The sequence below is a fragment of the Prenolepis imparis genome, unplaced genomic scaffold (genome assembly GCF_030444845.1).
Source record: "Prenolepis imparis isolate NDT839.2.m4 unplaced genomic scaffold, iyPreImpa1.0 SCAF_2, whole genome shotgun sequence".
Classification (NCBI taxonomy): Eukaryota; Metazoa; Arthropoda; class Insecta; order Hymenoptera; family Formicidae; genus Prenolepis; species Prenolepis imparis.
Genome location: NW_028141160.1, coordinates 2600906 through 2622371, shown reverse-complemented (window position 1 = coordinate 2622371; position 21466 = coordinate 2600906). Strand labels below are relative to the sequence as shown.

Here is a 21466-nt window from a genome sequence, read left to right as displayed (position 1 = left end):
TATATCTAATGACATATATATATAGACGAAGCATTCCTATACTTTTACTGTAGCAGCGAGTGAAGCCGGAAATTGGCCGAATACGACAGAGTGAGATAGTTGTTTTGACATTCTTCTTTTTCACTCTATTTTCTTTCTCTTTCTCACTCTATCTTTTGGCTGTCATGACAGTATATTTGACAGCTTTGACAGCTAGAGGGCGGCCATATTCTCTTCTGTACGATAGAGTGAGAAAGAAGAGTGTCAAAACAACTATCTCACTCTGTCGTATTCTGCCAATTTCCGACTTCACTCCACAGATGGAATGCTTCGTTTATATATATTATATGTCATTGGTTATATCGTACAAGACCATATCACACCAGAAGGAGGTTATATTCTTCTTCTTCTTCTATCGATTATGGCCCTGTCGTTTGTTCGACTTTTGGCCATCAACTGGTTGTGTTTGTATTTTCTTATTCTGGGTTTTTCTTCTTTTTCGGCTATATGGAACATAGGAGTATAGATAATTCTTTCTTTATTAATGAGTGGGAATAGACAAAGAAGGGGGGAGGGGTTAAGTAGAGAGGAAGTCAGGAATACATATTAGATTTGATAGTAACTGGATTTGAGGAAGGTGTCAATGGCTTGAATCTCTGGGGAGGGCTTAATTAAGAGATCCATGGCGTCAATATGGCCGGTATTCATAGTCGGTTCTTATATTTAAGACTGTCTTAAGTACAATCTTAAGATGTGATTAACCAATCACAGAGCCGTATTTGCATCTTAAGACATTACTTAAGACGGTCTTGAAATAAGAACGGACTATGAATACCGGCCTATGTGTAGGCTTTTTCATTTTCTTGAGAGAGTCAATAAAGGAAGCTCTATGATGATGATCGATGTTAGAACATTCCCAGAGAATATGGTTAATATCTTGGAGCGGTGCTCCGCAAGTACATCTTGGATTGGGGACGATGTTACATCTGTATAGACTCTGGTTAAGATTGTAATGGTTAGAACGAATTCTGCAACAGGTAGTTATGGCTCTTCTGTGGAGGAATTGGTGTTTGTGAAACCATGGCTTCAAGCTAAATTTTTTGAAGAATCGTTGGAAGTAGGAAATTCCTTTGTGTTTTCCAAGATTTTCCAATTGGTTAGAGGTTTTGAGAATAAGGTCTTCTTTTATTGTAAGATATAAGTCAGAGTAGGGAATTAGTCCATTGTAGTTGATCCCGTGATGAATGGCATTTTTTGCTAAGTGGTCGGCTGTTTCATTACCGAGAATACCGCAGTGCGATGGGATCCACACTATGATGACTTTCATTCATTTTTGAGTTATAGAGCTTGAGTTTAATTTGGTGAAATATGTAGCTAAAGGAGTGTCCCAGGTTTTTTGATTGCAGAGTTTGTACACGCTGCGCGAATCGGTGAAAATGACCACTCGAGGAACAGAATTTGCCAGGATATATACTAGAGTTTGCAGAATGGCAAAAGCTTCGGCGGAAAATATGGAAGTGTTAGAGTATGTTCTAAACTTTATTTGTACTTTTAGTGTGGGCGAGTATATGGCAAATCCTACGTGATCGTCTTTATTGTTTTTGGATGCGTCAGTGAAAAAGGAGGTATGATCTTGGAGAAGGTCACGATATATTTCTTGAAAGATGAGCTGAGGGATAGGTGAATTTTTAATATTTTCCACGTCCGTAGAGGACGTGAATTTAGTATCAACCGGAGAAATAATGGCCCAATAATCAATTGAATAATATGAAGGGTATATGAGGTTGTCAATTAATTTCTTATGTTTTAATAGATTACAAAAGCATTTGAATAGTAGAAAAATTTCTGAAGGGTTTTTCTTTTTAGAGTTTAGAGAGCATAACTTAAGGAAGTACAGTTTATCTATCGCTGAATGATCCTCCATACTGAAGGTTTTTATTATATATCTGGATGTGAGATATGAGAATCTAAGTCTTAATGGGGTTTCCCCTGATTCTGCTAAAAGTACATTAGTGGGAGTGGACCTTCTGAATCCAAGACAGAGTCTAAGAGCTCTAAACTGAATCTTTTCAAGTTGATATATTAAAGAATTATTATTGAGGGAAAGGTAAGAGCAACCATACTCCATATTACTTCTTATAAGGGCTCTGTAAATGTGGAGAAGGAGAGTGGGTGATGCACCCCACCATGTTCCCCGAAGCATGCTTATTATATTGAGCAATTTGGAACATTTATTAACAATGGGTCTCATATGATCTTTGTCGGAAAGGCGGTAATCCATATTTATCCCTAAGAATTTACAAGAGGTAGAAGAAGTTATTCGTGTGTCTTGAATTGAGATGGAGAATGAAATGGGGTCAATGCGTTTTTTAGTAAAAATAACTAGAGAGGAATCGACGCACCGACATCCGCGTACGGCTCGAATAGCCTATCTATTATCGATTTATAACTAGAGTTGATTTAGAGGGAGAGACAGACATACCCTTAGATGAGAGGAATTGAGAGGCTCGTTTGGTGGCTGTTTCCACTTTAGAGATGGAACGTTGAATGAGTTTTGAGGAGTGGAAGATTACTAAATCGTCAGCGTATTGAATTAAGCTACAGTTTTTCCCTATATGTTTTAAGCTTGGCAATATAAATATTAAATAGAATTGGACTCAGTATTGACCCCTGAGGTACTCCTTTATATGAGTAAAAAGTTTCTGTTCTTTCGCCATTATAGCAGACTTGTAATTTCCTAAATTGAGTTAAGTTAGCAACAAATTGACAGAGATGAGGGGGGAGTCCAATCTCGATTAGTTCTTTGATTAATACGTTAGGAATTACATTATCAAAAGCACTGGTAACGTCTAAAAACAGGCAAACCGTTGCTTCGTTATTAGCAAAGGATGTATATATTTCAGAAGTTAGAGTTGCTATGTTATCTTGACATGATTTAAATGATCTAAATTCGAACTGAGAGGAGAGCAAAATTAGGTTACATTCAAGCCACCAATCAAGCCTGCGCAATATTAAAAGTATTTTTAAACAGCAAGAGGTTAAAAAAATTGGTCTATATTTTCCGGGTGTAGATTTAGGGATAAAAAGGACTAAAGAATGTTTCCAAGACTCCAGAAATGAACCAGAAAAAAAGATTTGATTATATATAGATAAAAGCAGTGACAGATATTCACGCGGGAGATGTAAGATAATATTGTAGTCTATTTGGTCAGCCCCCGGAGCCGATTTCTTTTTAACAGAGTTAAGTACTTGATGTAGTTCTTCTTTAAAAGGTATGTCAAATATTTTGCACGTATAATTCGAGTTGTTGGGATCTATTAAAGAAGGTTGCATGTGTAAGCAAGAGGGGGGACATAATGAGTTAATGCTTTCAAGGAGATCTTCGGGAAGGCCGAAGTTGGATTTAGGAGGTAGATTAGGAGATAGGAATCTATTTTTAAATTTTTTAATCATGTTCCATAAAGAGGCTATAGATGTGCGAGGATCAAGCGTTTCACAGTAGCCCCTCCACACATCGCGTTTTGCTTTGCGGAATGTTCTTTTGGCTATCGCTTCATATCTTTTAAGATTAATGAGATTTTGTAAATTTATTTGCTTTTTAAATTGTTTAAAAGCTAAGCTACGATTTTTGGCAGCTTCTGTGCATTCATTATTCCACCAAGGAGAGGGCGGAGAAGAAGGTTTACGAGGTTTGTTAGAGCGTTTAGGAGAGAGATCATTTATGGAGTTCTTAATTGTCGAAATCAAGTTTTCATATTTTTCAACCGGAGATAGTTCTGATTCAACGAGGTTGTACAAATACGGATATTTTTCCATAAGATTATTCGATAGTTCATTCCAATCTAAATGTGATGTATTTAATTTTAGGGAGGTAAATGAACGATGTTTGAATGGATGAGTTACTGTAACTATTGAGGCAATATGATCGCTGTTTAGGGTATCCTCAAAGGATTTCCATGAGCAAAGAGGATAAAGATTCGGCGATACAAAAGTAAGATCTATGGCAGAAGGTAAGCTGTTACGGCTGGGGATGTGTGTGAAAGAGCCGTCATTGATCGTGGAGAAGGAAAACTCCTGTGCCGAGTCGAATAGCAATTGCCCCATGAAGTCTACCGAATGATATCCCCATGAGTGATGATGGGCATTAAAATCTCCTGTAATAATAATTCGAGACGTTGTAGAGATGGAAGCGAAAAGCGAGTTCCAGAGGGTATTATCGGCGCGACCCGGGTGTCTATATATTGATACTATGAGAATAGGAGTTGTGGATGTCTATCTTTGCAGCTACAGATTCCAAAAAACCAATATCAGAGTAAACGGTGTCAACTCTGGTAAATTGAATCCAGTTTTTGATTGCTAAAATGACCCCTCCTGATCTTTTGGAGGGACCATCGAAGCGAATTATTTGGAAGCCATTTAGGCCGAACACTTGCTCCTCGCACAACCATGTTTCCGATAGAGCCAGAATATCGTATTCATGAGCGATACTTTGTATAATTTTCTCTTTTATTGTTAAGGCCTCGACAATTCCATTGAAGGATATTTATATTGTTGAGCATAGGTTTGTCTGTCATTTTGTTTAAGTAGGAGGGGAGGAAGCTAGTTCCAAGTTATTATTCATGAGAGTTTGAACTGAATTAAGTATATTTTGAATTTCACTTATGGCCTTGGGCGATGAGAAAAGAGGAGAAATTTGAGTAATGAGAGTGTTTAGTAACGTAGAAAGGTTCAAGTTAGGTGTGTCAATTCTCTTTCTGAAAGAAGAGTTATTGGAAGAATTCGAGGGAGAGGATGAGGAGGAATCACTGAAGGTGATTCTTTTTTTGATTTTATGGTGTTTATTTTTATCATGTTTGATAATATCTGAGCGGGGACTTGACGCAGATGATTGACGCTTAGGTTGGGGGCGGTTAAAGGATTCAGACAATTCTGAGGTTGCACTAGCGTAGGATCTATCGTAGTTAAAGGATTCTGGGGATAGAGGTGGAAATTCCTCATAAGATGAGAGAGAGAGTTGGGGGGCAATTACCTCTTATTATTTCGCTGGCGTCAATCAAGGAGATGTTTCTGTACGCTGCGTATCTTCTAATTTCTTTTTGTATTATAAATTCCGGGCACGTGGTATCGTCTGCGCGATGTGTTTTCCCACAATTACAGCATTTCGGTGGTTTATCAATATTAGGACATTTTTCTCCTTTTTCATTTAAACTGTGGTTTTTTTCTCCACAGTGTGCGCAGCGTGGTCTACCTCTGCATGTGATTTTAATGTGTCCATATCTGAAACAAGCCCGGCATAATGAGATTCGAGAGATATATGGATTAACGGAATAGTTCACATACCCAGATAGCCAAGCGTTCCTTGGCATAAGAAGGAAAATCGTTGCTTGACACAAGTTTTCATTCAGTTGTCATTATGTTGCTATCATCGAGATAATAGTAATTTTGTTTAGGTTAAAGGCATTATACGAACAATAGTTGCTTACACTAGTTACCGCAAACAAGCGGAAATGCTGTAGCGTACTTATTGCCATAAAAGTTGTCTCAATCTGTTGTAAACGGTTTCTGTAAAATATTTAGTTGATATATTTAGTTGATATTTAGTAGATATTTCTGCCAATTGAATGGAAATATGTGTACTGCTATATAAATAATATTAATATATACTAAAAAATTTTATGCGCATAAAGTGACAAAAAATCTATAGTTCACGTTTATATTGTAGATTTTTTATTTTTTATCACTTTTTTATCATTGCCGTGGGATTTTTTCCTATCGGGAACTTTCATGCGCATGCGTAAGCGACGTCACAGTTCGGTGTGCATGCGCAAATTCCCGCTGGGAATCCCACAAACTTGCAGCGCATCACTGTATGTAGTACGTTACTTACGTTAAAGACGCAAGACGTATATAAATATACAATAGTGTAGTTATTCGTTTGAAGAAAGTATATTTCGAAGATATTCATGCAGTATACTATGCAGTAAGTATTAACATATTATATATAAACATATTATATTATTTATACATTCGCAAAATTTGTAACCTAACCTATAATCTCTCATTGTAACAATATTTTTTGTCATACATTGTTTGCAATAAGCGAAGTGAGTTTCGAATGATTCATGTACATTTTTATATTTTCTCTGATATATTTAAATATCTGATAGTAAATATAATAAAAAATATAAACATTTTTATAGCTAATACAGTCAATTATATATAATAACTACTATGAATACTTTTAAGCATTCTATGTGCTTTGCAATAAATAATAATAGTTCTGTACTTGGAAATTACTTTTTTGCACATGTTATTCTATTTCAAAATAAATATCTCAGTCTCTATTATTTATTCAACACATCTTTTACTAGAAAAAATATATCAGCATAAAAGATTATGTGCTTCATTTAGTGGATGAAATTTTAAAACAATTTATGTATATAATATATATTCCCTGGAAGACCAAGGTGTTAATTATATATAGCCACTTAAATTTTAATTTTTTTGCAGTGTAAAAAATATATATGGATCTAATAATTCAAAAATGAAGCAAATCCAGTTGGAAGCTAACAATTCGCGCTACTACAAGCCTCTTCATATGGTATCGAAAAGGCAACAAAAATTAAGATTAGCTCGTCAGAAACAAATTATAAAAAAGCAGTTGATGTGACAAAATCACTTTTGATAGATAATCATTTGGTTTATCCGGTAAACACTTCGCTTGAAAACTTTAATGAAAATATTATGGAATCTCAAAATTTTAAAGACTGCATTGTAAATTATTTTGCACAAGAGACTCTTGCTCCGATTGCAGAATTTTCTCCAAATAAACAATGTACTAATTTATGTACAAACAATTTAGATAGAATTGAAATTATGAATACACATGATAAAGTAATTTTTAGAGAGAATTTAGCAGCTATTCTAGTTGATGCAAATCACGTTCTTGGTAATAGCATTTTAACAGTTCTAAGAACTCATAATTGCTTCAAATTTTTACCTAAAGATATTCGAACATTGCTCTTTACACCACGAATTCGCCCAATTTTACATAAAATTGAGCCAGGAGAATATTTACATATTGGAATGAAAAAATGCTTAGTCCGGATCCTTCAACAGATAAATTTTTTATTAATTCCTGATGTTCTCGAAATTGACATTAGTACGGATGGTGCAAAATTACATAAAAGTGGAAAACATGATATTTGACCAATTCAGTGCAGAATTGCTAATATTCCAAAATGTATTCCAGAAATTGTAGGAGTGTATAAAGATCCAAAAAAACCTAACAGTGCAGAAGAATTTTTCCATTATTGTAACTTAGATTTACATGAAATTTTTAATGAGGGTGGTATCATCTTTAAAGATAAAAAGTTCTCAATAAAATTTCGATGCTTTATCGCAGATGCGCCAGCTAGAGCCTTTATTTTAGGGTATAAAAATCACTGTTCTTTCAGCCCATGCTCAAAATGTACAGTTAACGGGTTTAGTATTGGTATGATATACGGTACTTATAGGCGTTGAGTATCGGCGACGCATAAATGAAGAGTATATACAACAAATAGATAAGGAGCATCATAAATATTCAAGTCCATTATCTCATTTACCCTTTGATATGGTTAAAGATGTTGTCTTCGAATATATGCATTTGTGTTGCCTGGGAGTAATGAAAAAATTAATTTTGACATGGACACGCGGGAATTATACAAAAAACACAAAATTATCAGGTATTCAAATCCAAATTATTTCAAACCGATTGAAAGTTATGTCAAAATACTGTCCACGAGAATTTGCACGCCGTGTTGAATCGCTTATTAACTGTGATCAATTTAAAGCCACTCAATGGCGTCAAATTATGTTATATATTGGAATAGTATGTTTTAAAGGAATTATTAAGGATTACATATGATCATTTTTTACTTTTTCATTACTCCATGCGCATTCTTGTTTCGTCTGTATATAATACAAATAGAAATCTAGTTTTTTCTGAAATAGCTATAAAAAATTTTGTGTTACTTTGTGAGGACCATTTATGACCAGACATTTATGGACCAACATTTTTATCATACAATATACATGGAATTTTACATTTAGTCGAAGATGTACTCCGATTTCGCCCTTTAGATAGTTATTCAGCATTTCCATATGAAAGCAATATGGTTTACTTTAGAAAAATGTGTAGAAAACCACATCTTTCCTTGCAACAAATTGCTGCAAGACGTGCAGAGCAAGAACAGTGCAAAAAAAATTTGTTGTTCAAAATAATTATATTAAAGTGTGGAAAAAACATGAACAAGGTCCTTTACCTTCTACTGACGATAATTCTAAAACATATAACCAATACAAATTTTTAAAAACTCCAGATATGACAATTGGTGTTTGTGTACGCGACGATTGTTGTATTTTATTAGACTCAAGTATATGTTGCGTAAAAAATATTTTACAATATGAAAATAATTATTTCCTTGTCGTCACAAAATTTTTGCAACTAGCAGATTTTAACAGTATTGGCATCAGCTCATCTTCAATCGGTATTTACAAATGTTCTGAATTAGCTCATGATTATGATATTATTCCATTAAAAAATGTCAAAGCTAAATGTTTTAGAATGCCTTATTTTACTTTTTCCAATAAAGTAATACGAGATAAAATAGTAAAAGGCAAATTTATTATTGCAGTAATGCAATAATAATAAACAAAACAACTTATTTTATTATTGTTGACATACTAATATAAAGTCTGTATAATATATATTTATAGTAAGTAATAATAATAAAAACTTTGCTATCAAAAGTGATTAACATTTTATGCGTAAAAAAATTGTAACATCACATCAAACATCACATCAATCTTAAAATATTTGAAGGTTTGTAACTGCACATATAAACTCTTGTATTGTTATATATATGTGTAAAAAATCTTTCATAGTGTAAAGGAAAAAAATCCATTTTTTTACACTTTCTATACGAAAATTTTGAAGTATATTAATTTTGAAATAATTGCTATACATTGTACATTTCAGATTTGTAAAACGATTTTTTGTCTGCATGCTCGTTATTGATACCCAACATTAAAAACTCGATACATTGCTTGTTCTAATCTTTAGCATAATAAATCTTGCGGTTACAATTTGTTAAAATAGTACAATGATATTGTTGATTTTTTTATAATTTTTTAAATAGTTATAAAAGTCATACTTATATTTTATGTTCATCTTCACAATATTAACGTTCAGATTATTCTTGTCTGTTTTCAGATCCACACATCGTCCAAAAAGATTACTGAAAAAACCACATCGATTCGAAATCACTTCAAGCGAAGAAGAAGTGAAAACTAAAAAATCTAAACATATTGATGAAGAAAAAACAAAGAAAAAAGTTTCAACTACTTTACAGAATATCCGCAATACTATCAATGATGAAAATGTGTCATGTAATTCAAATTTTAATAAGAATTCAAAATCGACAGCTACAAAGGTGCGCATTATATCCGATGAGATCTACCAAAATCCAATAAAAATTCTAAACACAAATCAAAGAAACGTATAATCAAAATCAAAAGTATAATCAAGTATCGTATAATTCAATACCTCTCAGTGGAAATTTAATAATACTGAACAAAACACAACGAACAATTTTGCAAAAAATATGCAACAACAAGCTGTTAATAATTTGTATTCGTTTAATACGAATAATGCTACAAGTATATCGCAACAATCCAGTATTAATGAAAACAGATTTTATCATGGTATTCAAGACTCAAACATACATTTAATGAAGAATGACATGCAACATAAAAGAATTTCGGAAACTATTACAGTTACTCAACCACATAATATTCAACCCTTGGAGAATGAAAAGCAATTGCTACACAATTTACAACCATCTTTTTCAAATGTTGCATTTGTCAATGCAAATCCATTATTGGAAGAATCAAGTCAAATCCAAGAATTGGGAAATACAGCACCAATTAATAATAAGCCATTTCAAATTATGCAGCAAATACAATTGGAAAATAATGCACCATTAGCAGAAAGAAGAGAAGGAAATGAAATGCAAGTTATTGAAATACTTCGCGATTTACAACACAGTATGTTATATATTTTCTTATTAAACTAATATTGAAGATAGATAATAATTTTATATACTTAGAAGTTTCGATAAATATGAAATATTACACATAAATAACAAATCAATTAGATTATTACCGTTAATATTACATCTGGTCTTTTCACACTAATGCTGTTTTATAATATTACTAATTAAAATCAATTTCAGAAGAACAAATGAACGATTGGATTCAATAGAGCAAAAACTCGAATCCTATGTTATTAATAGAATTCCCATGAAACCACAAATCCCCAGATAGCAAGTTGCCGATCAATTTACTTGAAATTGCTTTGATTAAGTTGTTTTCAATATTGAGGAAAGCGACTTCCGATTTTATCTATTAAATTGTCGATTGTTATTGCTATCGACAATTGTGAGCAACTTGAGAGCAACAATTGCTTTCTTAATAAAAAGTTATTGGAAATCACAGAGCAACATGACGAAAACAATTTCCACCAAAAATTTTAACAACTAGTGTAGGCAACTATTGTTCGTATAATGCCTTTATGTTAACCTAAACGAAATTCTATTATCTCGATGATAGCAACATAATGACAACTGAATGAAAACTTGTGTCAAGCAACGATTTTCTTTCTTGTGCCAAGAAACGCTTGGCTATCTGGGTCCTTCCATTTTCGACAGTACAAACAATACAAATGTTTACAAAGGACAACGCCGTTTACGATGAAGTCGTAAGTATTAAATTAATTCATTTTTAATGTATACAAATTAACTTTATATTTTAATTATATATATTGTAAAATTATTTGTATACATATAATCAGAATTCGTTTTTCATCTCGACATTAATTTCGTAAAGAATTTAAATTGTTGAATCGTGCGAATCAATCTTCATGTATATTATATTTATTTTCATGTTTATTTTCACCGTGACTTTATCATCGAACTGAAGATGACATATCGAAATGTTTGCAGAATCATTATTTAACAATTATATCAGAATAGTATAATTATTAGCTTGGTTCATTAACCTTTTTTACTTTTAAAAACAAGGTTAAGAGTATTTTATTGACCAACACTGGCTAAAATAATAATTCTTTTATTATAAAAGGACGACGTTTCAACCCTAAATTGGGTCCTCTTCAGGCTACAAAAATTGATTACAATACAGAGTCAGTTAATACATATTGATAACACTTTTGATTTATAGTTGTAATATTGTAATTAGTAATACCTATTCTTTAATGTAACGTGGTAAACCCTATACGCACATGATGTTATGTTAGAATGTGAGTTAAAAATATATAAACTTGACAGAATTATAGTCAGTATCAAACTGAGATATGGTGTTTATTTTTGACGTGTATAACTAACAGTAAGTCGGAGACATTGTTTTGAGAGAATTAAAAGTCAAATAATTAAAATAGAAATAAACACAATTACAATAATAAGGCTAAAGAACTCCACAAACCCATAGTAGGATATGTATCGAAAGTAATTATAAGTAATATTAAAATTGAATAATTAAAGGTAATTTGAATTAAAAATATAATTAAAAAATGCGTTGGATGGGACTAAAATAATTTGAGAATAGTGTCATAAATTGAATTTAAATTTTCCGTGTCCCTTTGCGAATTTATAGAATTCTTTTGCTTTTTAATAAAAATCATTTCGCTTATTTCTCTCTTTTTCAAGTTAGCTTCATTATGTAACAGACTTGTCGATAAATTCAATAATATTTTAGACAAACATAGAGTTAGGGATAATTTTCTGGAAGACATTGACAAATCTAAATGGCTTATAAATCTGAGCGATAAAACTCTTCCCAATTCTGTTCAAAATATACTGTGCTTGGGTGAAAAATTTAGTCTTAATCTTAATTGTCAGAATCCTAAAGATCGTGCCTTCGTAGCTATAGAACATATAAAAAATTTTGAAACGAATAATAACAAGATATCTGATGAATCTAAGGAAACTATAAAAAATGGATTTGTAAACTCTATTAAAAAATTTTTGCATAGTAAAAAACATCCAAAATATATTGATAACGTAATTCCCTTTCAATACCAACAATGTGATAGATTCCTTAAAAATAACAAAGACATATTTGTCACAAAGGCCGACAAGGGTCAGATCACGGTCGTTTTGAACAGAATTGATTATATAAATAATATGACATCTTTACTTGCGGACACTAGTACTTATAAGAAACTTGATAAAGATCCTTTAAAAAAATTGACTAATAACTTAAACTCTTTAATGCGTTCGTGGCGACAAAACGATATAATTGATGAAATGACCTTCAAACGTTTGGCTTGCAGTAATGGGAATCTTCCTAGAATATATGGCCTACCGAAGGTGCATAAAAAAGAGTTTCCATTGCGACTTATTGTATCCTCTATTGGCAGTCCTACGTACAATCTAGCGGTATACTTGAGGGACATTATATCTCGGTCTGTTAAGAGGCCTGTTTCACATGTAAGGGATAGCTGGTCGTTTGTAAGAGGCATTAAGAGCGCTAATATTAAAGATAATGAATGCATGATATCCTTGGGTTAAGTCTTTATACACAAATGTCCCTAAATCCTTGGTTGTTTCGGCAATCAAAGATAGATGGAAAGATATCTCTCAAAATACGATCATTAACCTGAATCAATTTTTGTACGCGTTGGAATTTGTTATTGACTCCACGAGTTTTTCCTTTGATAATGGTTATTACGAACAAATCTTCGGAATGCCTATGGGGTCCCCTCTTTCTCTGATTCTATCAGACCTGGTTATGGATGATTTGGAATCTTACTGCCGGAATGCACTATCTCTTTCACTGTCGGTTTACTGCAGATATGTTGATGATATTTTCGCTATTGTTCCGAGAAATCAGATAGACAATATTTTAGCGCAATTTAATGGCTATCATCCTAGACTACAATTTACTTGCGAGATAGAATCAAATGATTGTATTAATTTTCTGGACACATCCATTATAAGGCAAAATCAGAAATTAACAACTAATTGGTACCGGAAATCTACATTTTCGGGAAGATATATTAACTTCTATTCTAACCATCCTCATAAATACAAAATCAGTACTATTCTTAGCCTCACTGATAGGGCTATTATTCTTTCGGACAGGAAGTTTCATGCACAGAATATTTCGTTGGTCAAACAGATTCTTTCCAATAATTGCTATCCAAATACTTTAATTAACTCAATCATTAATAGAAGACTTAAGTTGTTACACTCTAAGTCATATGATAATTATCCATCCGGGGGAAAAAAATATTTTGACACATCTAATGTAATCATTTTTCCATATGTCAAGGGATTAAGTGATGATATATAGCGATTATTGGGTAAGTGTGGCCTTGAAGTCGTATATACTGTTCCTAATAGACTAGACAAATTAATTAAGAAAGGGAAAGACCAACTTCATCCCTATAAGAGAACTAATGTCGTATATGGGATCTCTTGTAAGAATTGCACTTCCTGTTATATTGGGCAAACCAAACGTCATCTGGAAACGCGCATAAAAGAACATAACTCTAACATCAAAAAACATGAAAGTAATTATTCGGTGATTAGTAAGCATAGATCGTCGCTTAATCATGATTTCGATTGGTCTAATGTATCGATCCTACATAATGAAGCTAACTTGAAAAAAAAAGAAATAAGCGAAATGATTTTTATTAAAAAGCAAAAGAATTCTATAAATTCGCAAAGGGACACGGAAAATTTAAATTCAATTTATGACACTATTCTCAAATTATTTTAGTCCCATCCAACGCATTTTTTAATTATATTTTTAATTCAAATTACCTTTAATTATTCAATTTTAATATTACTTATAATTACTTTCGATACATATCCTACTATGGGTTTGTGGAGTTCTTTAGCCTTATTATTGTAATTGTGTTTATTTCTATTTTAATTATTTGACTTTTAATTCTCTCAAAACAATGTCTCCGACTTACTGTTAGTTATACACGTCAAAAATAAACACCATATCTCAGTTTGATACTGACTATAATTCTGTCAAGTTTATATATTTTTAACTCACATTCTAACATAACATCATGTGCGTATAGGGTTTACCACGTTACATTAAAGAATAGGTATTACTAATTACAATATTACAACTATAAATCAAAAGTGTTATCAATATGTATTAACTGACTCTGTAGTGTAATCAATTTTTGTAGCCTGAAGAGGACCCAATTTAGGGTCGAAACGTCGTCCTTTTATAATAAAAGAATTATTATTTTAGCCAGTGTTGGTCAATAAAATACTCTTAACCTTGTTTTTAAAATTCGACTGGCAATCACATCTTACATTTTGTTTTTTACTTTTGTTATAATAATTTATTTTTATTTTAAATTCTCAAATTGTGAATTATTTTCTCGGTATTGTATCAAGAAAAGTTTGTACCTTGAGAGTACAACTATTCAGTTTCGATGAAAAATTCATTTTTGTACTATCATCCGCGTATGGCTCTTTCGCCTATTTGAATATGTTCGCTAATTTAAATATGCATCTCACATTAGTTTTAATAAAGCTTATTAATTTGTATTTATATATAGGTACACTACTTCAAGTTTTTAAACTGTGTAACGTTAAAAGATAGCGTGCATCAATGTATGAAGGAAGCCATAACGACGCAAGTGGCTAGGCAATTGACGTGGTGGGGAGTTAATGATAAAGTGTCATTCTATAATACAGTTTTATGTCAAGCAATTTACTGTACGTATATTAATTATGCCACTGTCTCATTTTTATACAATATTGGTTTTAATATTAAATCATCTATTTTAATAATAAATTATCTATTATTTTTCAGAAGCCGTAGCGTCGAATCGGTACTACCCTAAACCAACCAGGGAAGAATTTCAAAGAGAAGTCGTCGCATCTTTAAAAGTGGCAAAACAACGATTTCGAAATGCCAGGGGCAGACATCCAGGTGTACAAGGAAACCGAAGAAATTTGCAGGCTGCTGCAGATGCATTATACAATGATGAAGATATTGACAATCATGAGAACAATAGAAATCAACCACAAAATAACAATAACGATGAAGATATGGAAATAAATAACAGCGACGAGAGCGATGAGCATTCATCAAATATTGATGACTAACTTTATATATGAATTTTATCCTTTTATAATTTTCGATTAAGAATACACGGTTAAGATCTTGCATAGATATTCTTTTATCAAGTTTTAGTTAAATTTTTGTTTTTGTTTTTAATAAGATACATAAAATAAAGAAATTAATTTTGTTTTTTCTTTGAAGAAATTGATAATATTTATATTTTATGCATTTATAACCGTATATTTGTAACACGTTATAAAGTAAAAGTTATATAAAGTCTAAAGTTATTATATGTTAAAAAATATATATTTAGGCTTATATATATTAAGTGCGAATCATAATTCCGATATATATATAAATTGAGTGACATAAAATGTGATTAAGAAATAATAAGTGATGGTGGCAATTTCATAAAAAAAATAAAACAATTTACATATATATACATATTATCGTATATATATAATATTATTATTATTATATGAAAATTTTGTCAAGTGTTTTAACGAAATTGTACTAAATAACAAACTGATAGTCATCAAATATATATATTTCCAATCGTCATGAATGTTTTTATATATTATATATATATAAGAGGATTTTACAATACCGTCTTTCAGATACGGTAAACGCTAAAGTTACGTTATTGGGTCGAAAAATAAAAAACTACTGCGCATGCAGTTATCCAATAACATGACTTTAGCGTTCACCGTATCTGAAAGACGGTATTGCAAAAACTCTATCTTTAATAACCTACCAAAACCCTATCAAATGAGCTTTTTTTCATGGCAACGGTTTTCTTCAAAATATTCATCAGATTACTAGCAACTAATTGGATTAAGATTTTAGACGAAAACTGTTTTCGTCATGTTGCTCTGTGATTGCCAATAACTTTTTATACAAACGGTTCTTAAGAGAGCAACTGTTGCTCTCAAGTTGTTCACAATTGTCGATAGCAATAACAATCGACAATCTAATAGGCAAAATCGGAAGCCGCTTTCCTTAATATTGAAAACAACTTAATCAAAGCAATTTCAAGCAAATTGACAGCAACTTGTGGACAACTTGCTATCTGGGTAGTAAATAGAGATGCTTTTAGGAAATTTTTGTCCTGCAAAGGTAATTAATACTGAATAGGTTGGGTTAAATTTAGGTGTGCTAGTCGACGGGACTTGTGTGTTATCCTGTGATGCATCTTGAGCTTGAGGTTGAGGTTGGATGCTTCTTCGATTCATCCTTTTGATAGATGTGACATTGATGGGGCTTCGAATGTTGTCCATTATCATTGCTTCTGTCAGTTCTAGTGGTACGTTACGGATTATACCCTTTCTGGTCATGCGAGATGTTGGAACAAAGGCAATAAGATCTTTATGTTTCATTTTGGGATTGTCAACAACCTTGTTGGCAGCTTTATAGGTTTTTAAAAAGACAGAGACCTTTGAGTAACCAATTTTTTTGACTTCCAATACATCTTCGATATTTAGCGCAGCAATAGCTCTTCCTATTGTTACCGGATGTAGCGGAGACGTTGGATTGGAAATCCTTTGTATGTGGACATCGTAAGGGCCATGGTTGTCTGCAGAGTATCTGTTGTTTCTAATTTCTTCCGATGGATACATAACAGGATCTGCAACAGAATCCTCAGAATGGGTGTGCTGATTTGATATGTTAATTTTCCTCGATGGTGACTCTTGCGAGGAGTCCTCGCTAGTTCTTTTAGATCCTCTTGTTTTGGGTCTTTCTTTATCACAGATAGTTGAGGATTCTTCATTTATGCCATATTCATCTTTTGTATTTTTCAGAAGGGTCATAACGACGTCAAAATCAATTTTTAAAATATCACTATTAGACTTTTTAGGTTTAGTACCTGTGAGTTGCGTACTTACAAGTTTAGGGTGTGGGTTGCTTGTTCCTCCGGTATTCATGATTCGGCCGGATATGAATAGGAAAAAATTTTTTTATCAGGAGAGAATTTCAGGAACAAAAGGATAGGTATAAGCCTGTGGGCCTGAGGCGCACGGCCAAGGCACGATGGCCCCTGTATGGACAAAGACCGTTTGCTGCTGTTCACAAAAAAGTCGATTTATGCCAAGAAATGTCGTAAGGCCGCCGAGACTTCTACTTCCTGATGTGGCACTAGTCACAGTTGAACTAATTTAAGCGAGTAAATTAGGGTGGTAGCCCAGAAATGGGCTGATTTTATATCAGAATGCGGACACTCAAAAGGCACGTCTGTACACACGAAATACCAAAATGGCGACCGTCCAGGAGGTTATATTAATGCGGTTAAGGGTGCTGTCCCATGGCAGTCGAAATTTCGGAAAACGGAATCTCGGAAAAGTACTAGAGTGGGGATCAATCCGATTTTTCGATAGCCTCGCTCCCCATGGAGTGATTTTTACGGAAAACGGAATGCTATTTTAACCTCAAATCGTCTTTCAATTTAGAAAATTTCTTTATTATCTTTTGTTATAATAAACAATACATGCAAATTTCACTGTTTTATATATTCTTCTATTGCACTAATTATATTTTTTTGTCGGAAAATTATCAAAATAAATTTTTCAATTTTTACTAATTGCAGAAATATTAGTCCATGGGAAACCCAACCACAAACAATCCGGACCGACAAGCATGCAACTTTTAATCTTGACAATACAATAACTATTTATGCGATAAAATATTTTGATTAAATATTTCATTGAATATTTATATATTAATAAATACTTACCGAACAATTATTTATTAACAATAAAATTCTTCTTATATGTATAGAGATAAAAATTCAATCCCGGCCAAATAATTCTGATTGGATGATCCTTATTCTAGTACTTTTCCGAAATTCCGTTTTCCGAAATTCCGACTGCCATGGGACAGCACCCTAAGACTCTGCTGAGCTACGCAGGGCCGGTTCTAGCCTAAGCGGGGCCGGGTGCAATTTAAAATGCAGGGCTTAAAATTTTTATATTATCTTTCATTAAAATCTATTTCATATATTTATTTTTCATTGAAAACAAAAAACATATAATCTTATAAATAAAAATAGTTATTTTTATATTATATATAATTAAGAATATTGAACATTGAACTTTTTGTTTTGGCATTTTCAAAAAATTTTATATAATAACCCAGATAGCCAAATCTATCAAGAGCATGTATTAAAACTGTGTGCTATATATTTTTGCCAGCAAAAAAACTGCAGATTTTATACAAAACTTGTTATATCAGATAATGATAGCAGAACGTTGGCAGAAATGTTATAAAATCTGCTGACATAATTTGGCAGCAAGTCAGTAGCAGAAATCAAGCAGGATTTGTATAGAATTATCATAGCAGATTGGTAGTAGAAACCGAGCAGGATTTGCGCAACGCAGTTTGGTGTCAGATTGACGGCAGAAATCGAGCAAGATTTGCGCGCGCACAATCTGATGGCAAATTGACAACAGGATCTGCATTTTGCAGTTATTTAATAGTTCCTTCACCTACCGCTATGTGATGTATTTTCTCGCAATCAAATTTCTGTTAAAAATAGATATAAAGTCTGCAAGTCGTGGCTATTAATAAAAGATCAAAAGTATATTTTTCTATCAGTTTAATTTTTGATATCTGACAAGTCTAACATGAGAATATTAAACTTATTAGAATCAATAGGATATACATGAAAAATTATCCATTTACTTTCTATTTAAAGCATAAAGCAGAATTTAATTCTCATATAAATTATATCTTAAATTTTATAAATTATATAAATTTAATTATTTTTACAATTTATTTTATTAATTTAATTAATAGATTAAATTGAACATTTAAAATTGCTATGTGAGATATAACTACATACAATATAATATGTTATACATTAAATATCATATTTATGAAAAAAAAATTATAAGTAGCGGATAACACGTCTTATGCATCTGTTATATTCATCGAAAAATATTGAATTTTATTATACTTATATATTCAAATGGCAAGGAACTGTGCAGATCCTGCTCGATTTCTTCCGCCAATCTGCTATTAGATTGCGTTTGACAGATCTGTTCAGTTTCTGCCGCCAATCTGCCATCAAACTATATGTGCAGATCTGCTCGGTTTCTGCCGCCAATCTGCTGTCAGATTTTGCTTACTAACTATGCTAGCAGAATATCATCAATTGCGGACACAGTGGATAGGAATCTGCTGTAAAGTCATGATTAGATCTGCTGTCATACTGCCGACATGCTGCTAACATTTTGCTATCTGGGAATATATAAACTTAAAAATATCTTTTTCTTGCTTTTGCCGCGGCAAAGGCATCAATCACAGTACTAAAATCAGTCTCATGAGATATGTCATTTTCTATTGACATCATTGCTATGCCCGACAGTCTTCCTTGCGATATGCAAGAACGGAGATAGTTTTTTATTAATTTTAATTTTGAAAAACTTCTTTCTGAAGAAGCAATCGTTACTGGTAGAGTTAGCAATACGAAGTGCTATATATATATTGGATAAACTGAACTGAGTTGAGTTTTAATCACCCAGATAGCAAAATGTTAGCAGCATGTCGGCAGTATGACAGCAGATCTAATCATGACTTTACAGCAGATTCCTATTCACTGTGTCCGCAATTGATGATATTCTGCTAGCAGTTAGTAAGCAAAATCTGACAGCAGATTGGCGGCAGAAACCGAGCAGATCTGCACATATAGCAGATTGGCGGCAGAAATCGAGCAGAATCTGCAGTTCCTTGCCATTTGAACATATAAATATAATAAAATTCAATATTTTTCGATGAATATAACAGATGCATAAGACGTGTTATCCGCTACTTATAATTTTTTTTTTCATAAATATGATATTTAATGTATAACATATTATATTGGATGTAGTTATATCTCACATAGCAATTAAATGTTCAATTTAATCTATTAATTAAATTAATAAAATAAATTGTAAAAATAATTAAATTTATAATTTATAAAATTTAAGATATAATTTATATGAGAATTAAATTCTGCTTTATGCTTTAAATAGAAAGTAAATGGATAATTTTTCATGTATATCCTATTGATTCTAATAAGTTTAATATTCTCATGTTAGATTTGTCAGATATCAAAAATTAAACTGATAGAAAAATATACTTTTGATCTTTTATTAATAGCCACGACTTGCAGACTTTATATCTATTTTTAACAGAAATTTGATTGCGAGAAAATACATCACATAGCGGTAGGTGAAGGAACTATTAAATAACTGCAAAATGCAGATCCTGTTGTCAATTTGCCATCAGATTGTGCGCGCGCAAATCTTGCTCGATTTCTGCCGTCAATCTGACACCAAACTGCGTTGCGCAAATCCTGCTCGGTTTCTACTACCAATCTGCTATGATAATTCTATACAAATCCTGCTTGATTTCTGCTACTGACTTGCTGTCAAATTATGTCAGCAGATTTTATAATATTTCTGCCAACGTTCTGCTATCATTATCTGATATAACAAGTTTTGTATAAAATCTGCAGTTTTTTTTTGCTGGCAAAAATATATAGCACACAGTTTTAATACATGCTCTTGACAGATTTGGCTATCTGGGCAGGTACTTTAATACATCAAACAAGCAATTTTGTTCATTATCAGGAATTATATGGATAAATGATTTTAATTCCTCAAATAGTTCTAATCCACTTATATCAGAATCATCTTCATCTTGTAATATAATGTGCAGATCGTTACAGTTCTTTTTCAGCTCTTCCTCAGATAAATTTTTAATGTCACGAAAATTATATAAATACCCAAAATTGTCTCTAAAATTCTGATATAGTTTTAAATCGTTCATTAAATGATTGTATGGCCTTGTCAATAATTAAAAGGAAATATTCGATGCGAAATTTCTGCTCCTCTTGGGCTATTATCTCATCAGCACATTCATAATCAAACTGACGTGTTGTAATAGCGATTCTTTTTTTAGGAAAATAAGGTATTATGTTATTCTCTGCTGCAATATCTTTTGCAATTCGTACACTTTCGTCGTAGCCAGTAGTTCTAAAAGTTGACAGTCTGTTGTGTAGAACCTCTAGAAATGATATATTGCGACATCCATTTGCATATTTTTTTGTTGCAGCAATTTACTCACTCTGTTCACTTCTACAAGTAATCCGTACCATATAACGGTTGATAATATAAATTGATAAGATTTTATTTCTTTCAACAGAGATTGTGTTTCACTAGCAACTTTTGCGTCTTTAGGCTCGCTTAAAATTTCTTCAAATGTTTTTATAAGTTCTTTAACTTGGAATCGTACAGCTTTTACACTTTCTATCCGGCATTCCCATCAGTACTCTGCGTTGATACCACTGCTT

At 32.3% G+C, this 21466-nt stretch overlaps 1 pseudogene; it reads left to right on the top strand.

Annotated features, from left to right (window-relative positions):
* The first annotated feature begins 9590 nt into the window (after positions 1-9590).
* Positions 9591-15179, top strand: LOC145947938 (uncharacterized; annotated as a pseudogene).
* The last annotated feature ends 6287 nt before the right edge of the window (positions 15180-21466 follow it).